Raw genomic sequence first — 6,079 nt, 5'->3', positions numbered from 1 at the left:
TTGTAATGGCTTATTATTAATTTTTTATATCTTCATAAGTCAGCATTTGGGGGGATGCAGAAAACATACAACATACACACAGATGTACTAGCTCTTTTAGTACTACAAGACTGTGCCCGTCAACACAAGAATTCCTATAAATTCTCTTTTGCACAAGTTCCATCAAAGAGAGGGAAAAAATGAATGGTGTGTTTGTGATTATATGCACTATGTCATGTACATTCCTGACAGAAGGGAACTTCCATGTTGATCAGGGATTGATGAGAACCAAACAGGCCACTTATACTGTTTTGCCGTCTGACAACTGGAAGAGTTTTCTACAGACCAGCTTTTGGCTTTGTAAATTTCAGACCTTGTCTCTCCTTCACTACCCACCAACGTCTGGTGCCAGGCACTGGGGGACTCTTTGTTATCCGTTTATGGTCTCTGACCCTGAACCTTCATGTTTTACCACCATAGTGGGTGAGTTGGCAGAGTGAGTGATGGGAGTATTCCTGGCAGCCCTTCCTACACTAGGTTATCTATACATTTATCTGTACATCTAGACTGTGAACCACCTAAATATATCCCATTAAGCCAAACTAAATATGTCCCCAACTCAACTTCTTTCCTTTCAGCTAGAACTAAAAATGCATGCAGCCATGTCTTGAGGGTATAAGGGAACTAGGAATGAATGGAGACAGTGGTTTTAAGTGACTACAGTAAAAATATCTTACTTTTAGAAAATTTTTTTTCAATTTTATTTATTTATTTATTTTTGGCCGCAGGGCTTGCAGGATCTTAGTTCCCTGACCAGGGATTGAACCTGCGCCCTCTGAAATGAAAGCTCAGAGTCCTAACCACTGGACTACCAGGGGACTCCCCCAATTTTATTGAGGTATAATTGACGTACAGCCCTGTATAAGTTTAAGGTATACAGCATAATGACTTGACTTACATACATCATGAAATCATTTCCACAATAAGTTTAGTGAACATCATCATCTTATATAGATACAAAATTGAAGAAATAGAAAAAAATTTTTTTCCTTGTGATGAGAATTCTTAAGATTTACTCTCTTCACGACTTTCATATATAACATACAGCAGCGTTAATTGTATTTATCATGTTGTAACATTACATCCCTAGTACTTAGTTATCTTCTAACTGGAAGTTTGTACCTTTGACTACATTTATCCAACCAGGTTCCCCGCCACCTCCCCACCTCCCTGCAACCCGTAACCACAAATCTGATCTCTTTTTCTATGAGTTTGTTTCTTCGTTTTGCAGTATAACTGACCTACCACAGTATGTTACTTCCTGGTACACAACATAGTGATTCAATGTTTCTATACATTTCAAAATGATCACCACAAAAACTCTAGTTACCATTTACTTTTAGAATTTTTAAAGAAACATATGCCTATATGATTACATTGTCAGGGCCTGTCACTGGACCCTGCAAGCAGGGTGTCTTGGGGTTTAAGCTTCAGTATCTTCATAGTAAATCCACCTCAGCCCCCTTAGGTGTAGGCAGAGATTTTATGGCAGCGATTCAAGATAGGAAGCAACTTTGCATTCCCCTTGGTACCCTAGCCCTGCTTTTCCTGCTCTCCCCTCCATACCACTTCCCCTCCAACGTGCATTCTGAAGACTTCTCTCCTTCTGATAAAGAGAATTGGCAACAACAGTATCACCACGGATAAATTCCTTAATGTGAACCTTTTTTGCTTTTTGTTTTTGTTTTTGTTTTTGTTTTTTTTCCGGTACGCGGGCCTCTCACTGTTGTGGCCTCTCCCGTTGCGGAGCACAGGCTCCGGACGCGCAGGCTCAGCGGCCATGGCTCACGGGCCCAGCCGCTCTGCGGCATGTGGGATCTTCCCAGACCGGGGCACGAACCCGTGTACCCTGCATCAGCAGGCGGACTTTCAACCACTGTGCCACCAGGGAAGCCCCGATGTGAACCTTTTTTAATTATAAGATTAAAACCTGCCAAGTCAATAAATCTGAAATAAATAAATGAACATATACACATATGTTCACACGCACATGAAATTAAGCAATACCTAGGTAAATAATTTTAATATTTTGATCTGTGTATTGAGCCACTATTAAGAATGGGCAGCTAAGAGCTACCCAACCCACTTTGGGACTGTGCCCAGCTCCTGTTCAAAGGCAGCATTCATGGAAGGCTGAGCTTCTCCAGAACGTTGCTGCTTAGCCTGTGGGGTGTATGTGTGTGTATATATGTGTGTGTACACTCATATGGGTACACACAGGTATACACACCCATGCTACACATCAGGTACTGTGTAGAATGTGTGCTCTATTTGGCTGGAAATCTTCCCTTTCAAAGATGCTTTTTGGGACTTCCCTGGAGGCGCAGTGGTTAAGAATCCACCTGCCAATGCAGGGGACCCCGGTTCGAGCCCTGGTCCGGGAATATTCCACATGCCGCGGAGCAGCTAAGGCCATGTACCACAACTACTGAGCCTGCACTCTAGAGCCCATGAGCCACAACTACTGAGCCCGCGCACCACAACTACTGAAGCCTGTGTGCCTAGAGCCTGTGCTCCGCAACAAGAGAAGCCACTAAAATGAGAAGCCCGCGCACCACAAGGAAGAGTAGCCCCCGCTCGCCACAACTAGAGAAAGCCTGTGCGCAGCAACGAAGACCCAATGCAGACAAAGATAAATAAATAAATAAACTTACCAAAAAAAAAAAAGATGCTTTTTGAACACGTGCTTCCTCACACCGCCCTGTGTTCGGTCTCTCTCCAAAGAGGATGAAGAGTTTCTAGATCCCACATATTCACACAGACATTCATTTTTGATGCCAAGCCTGTGTGACCTCCCTTTCTCAAGCCAGGGCCAACCCTGGAATATAGCTGATTAAAAAAACACCTTTATTTAAAACAGGCATGAAGTCTGATGACACAATTAGGCTGCTCTCACAGGAGGGAATTTAAATGCATGGGGCTGGCCTTCCTTCCTTCCTTCCTTCCTCTCTACAGTTCTGTCTGTCTCTGTCTCTCTCTCTCTCTCCCCGTCACTGGAGCTAGTGGCCCACAGCGGGGAAATCAGTACTTTAAAAAGAAAACAGGGCGGGGCAGGGGATAAATTAGGAGTTTGGAATTAACATATACACACTACTGTATACAAAATAAATAACAAGGACCTACTGTATAGCACAGGGAACTATATGCAATATCTGGTAATAACCTATAATGGAAAAGAATATGAAAAAGAATAGATTTGTATATATGTATAACTGAATCACTTTGCTGTACACCTGAAACTAACACAACATTGTAAACCAACTATACTTCAATAAAATAAAAGAAAAAAATCTCAAAAACAAAGAAAACAGAATTTTTTTATCTTTTGAGAAAGAAATGATAATATATTTTACCTGTCTACATTTTTAATGAAGAATGAAGAACTAATAGTTTATAAGTTTACATGTAAAACATATAGTTTTTTATGTAAAACTAATAGCAAACATATAAAAAAGTTCTGCAGTTTGGCTGGTTTTGTACTTGGCTGGTTAAGGTACTCTTAGAGAGAGAGAAGAAATGGGTTTGCGGGAAAGAGATAAAGAAAGATGTGAGAGAGTTATCCAAGGCCATCATCTAGAAACCACTGTACCAGGAAAGGACCACGAACAAGAGCGATGAAGTGGTGGGAGATGAGCAGGAACCAGCAGAAAGAGCTTGGTGCTCAGGCACCAGACAGAACCCTCCAGGATCCTTGGAGCTAAAGCAAGTGGAAGCTGCCCTTTGAATCCTTTTGACTCATGCAAGTACTTCAATGCCATCTCTGCAAAGAAAAACAGGTTTTCTGCTTTTATTATTACATATTTAACTTTTGAAACTTCATGCTGAGAAAAATGGTTTATTTCCCCAGGGAATTCTAAAAGTTTTGCTAGCACCGGAAGGCATGACTTGTGTTTCAGAGATCCTCTTCCCAACCGAACAAGGCTGTCTGTCAGAGGAGCCGTACGACAGTTCCCTTTGATCTGTAGAAGCTGCTTGACTCATCTTTGTTTTTGCAGAGAGATCAGGGCTGTTGTATGCCACAGTAGTTGCTCGTGGCCCTTTCCACTTGTCAGACTCAACCCACATTCTGATTGCATTTCATTCTAGTTGCAAGAGATGCAGTGGAAACGGTAATAAAAATCAGTTCAGTGAAAACGACCCAAAGGCATAAAGTGATTTTTGCCCTCAGTTCTGCAGGGAAGAGGCGGTTGTCACTCCCAGCCTCTTCTCAGGAAGCCGAGCCCCGACCGACTCCTTACAGCTCCCAGGGGAACTGCAGATCCCAGGCCGCCCACAGTCAATTTGCTTTACAAAGAGAAAATAATTCTTCGGGAGCTGTAGAAAGCCTGCATTCCTTCTGAAAAGTGGGGGGAGGGCGGGTAGCAGTGAAATATTTTAAAAGAGAGCTAGAGAATGGAGAGGGGTATGATATCCAAAAATACTCAAACTAATAGGCACTCACATACACCCCCACACACTTATTCAAACCCCTGTTCCCAATTAGAAAATGGAATCCAGTTTAGGAATGATAATTTACAATATTCTTCAATTCATTAGTGAAATGAAGGATTATAATCATGGCGTTTCAGAAAGGAAGGGAGATTCGTTCATTCATTCATTCAGTGACTACTTGCTGAACACCTACAAGGAGTAAGGTGTTAGGCTAAGCATCATTCCATCAATAATTCCTCACCACCGCCTAGCTACCATTTCTCCCCATTTCCACTGCTGCTTCCCCTCCCCCATCAAATCCTGCTCAGGATGCTGCAAGTCTCCTAACTGGTCTGTCAGCTTCTATCTTTGCTTCCACCTTCCCTCCTGCCCCTCATGGTACGTTCTCCACACAATAGCCAAAAAGATATCTCATAGCAAAGAGTTTATATTTAAAATGTAAAATAAAATCATACGACTCCCCTGCCTAAAACTCTCCAATGGCTTTATGTTACCCTTTAAAAACTAGGCTTTTTACAACCGTCTATAAGGTCCTACACAATCTGATTCCTGTCTATACTTTTTTACAATCTTGTATCACTCTTCCTTCAAAATACTCTGCAGCTACACTGGCACTTCTAATGTTTTATTTTGTCCCTCAGATATGCTATGCTTGTTCCCTGCTCAGGGCCTTTGCACTTGCTATGTCCTTGTCTTGGGGTGCCCTTCCCCCAGACTTGTAGATGGCTGGCTCCTTTTCACCATTCAGGTCTCACATCCAATGTCACCTCAGTGAAGTTTTCCCTGGCCACCCAGTCTAAATTGGCTGCCCTTTCTATGCCATTACGGTTTTAAATTTATTTACTAAAAGCATAGCACTTACCATTATCTGAAGGTATTTTATTTATTTGACTGTTGAGATAATAGTTCTCAGTGTGGTCCCAGGACCAGCAGTTTTAGCATCACCTGGGAAATTATTAGAAGTGCATAGTCTCAGGCCTTACTCTAGACCTACTGCACTGGACATTCTGAGGGTGATTCTGATGAAAATTAAAGTTTGAGAACCACTGGCTTATAATGATTACTGCTTCTCTCCCTCGTTCCCCCGCGCACCCCCCCCATTCCCCCACCCGCCCCCCGCCAAATGTAAATCCAAAAGAATGGAAATCCATCTGTCTTGTTCAGCACAGAGCTACTAGCACCAAACACATAGCTGACACTCAATAAATCATTGAATGGTGACAGACTGAATGAATGATTGAACTGGTGCCCTGAGTTCTGTGTCTCAGGGGCCACATGGCACAGACTTAGCAAACAGCTCAGTGGAACCAGGCCCCAGGGATATGCTCACCGTCTTCCACAAGAGCTTTTATCTGTATAACACATTGATCTTGCAGGCTAGATAAGCCTGAACAAGGAGTTCTGAGGTTAAAGAAATGCTTGAAAACTATGGTTCAAAATGTTATTAATTACAGTTTGGAAACTAGGAGCATGTTCCATGTTCAGAGAACCAGACGGTTTGTAAGTTGTATCCAATTAGAGGGCAAGGATAACATCCCTTTCTTTTCAATTCTGTACAGTTCTTACCACATGAATCCTGGAGCAGGCTGCTGATTGACGAAGTGGCTTT

Source organism: Grampus griseus, assembly GCF_964374135.1.
Source record: "Grampus griseus genome assembly, chromosome: 15".
NCBI classification, from domain to species: domain Eukaryota; kingdom Metazoa; phylum Chordata; class Mammalia; order Artiodactyla; family Delphinidae; genus Grampus; species Grampus griseus.
The sequence above is the reverse complement of the archived record's forward strand: the minus strand, read 5'-3'. Positions refer to the sequence as shown.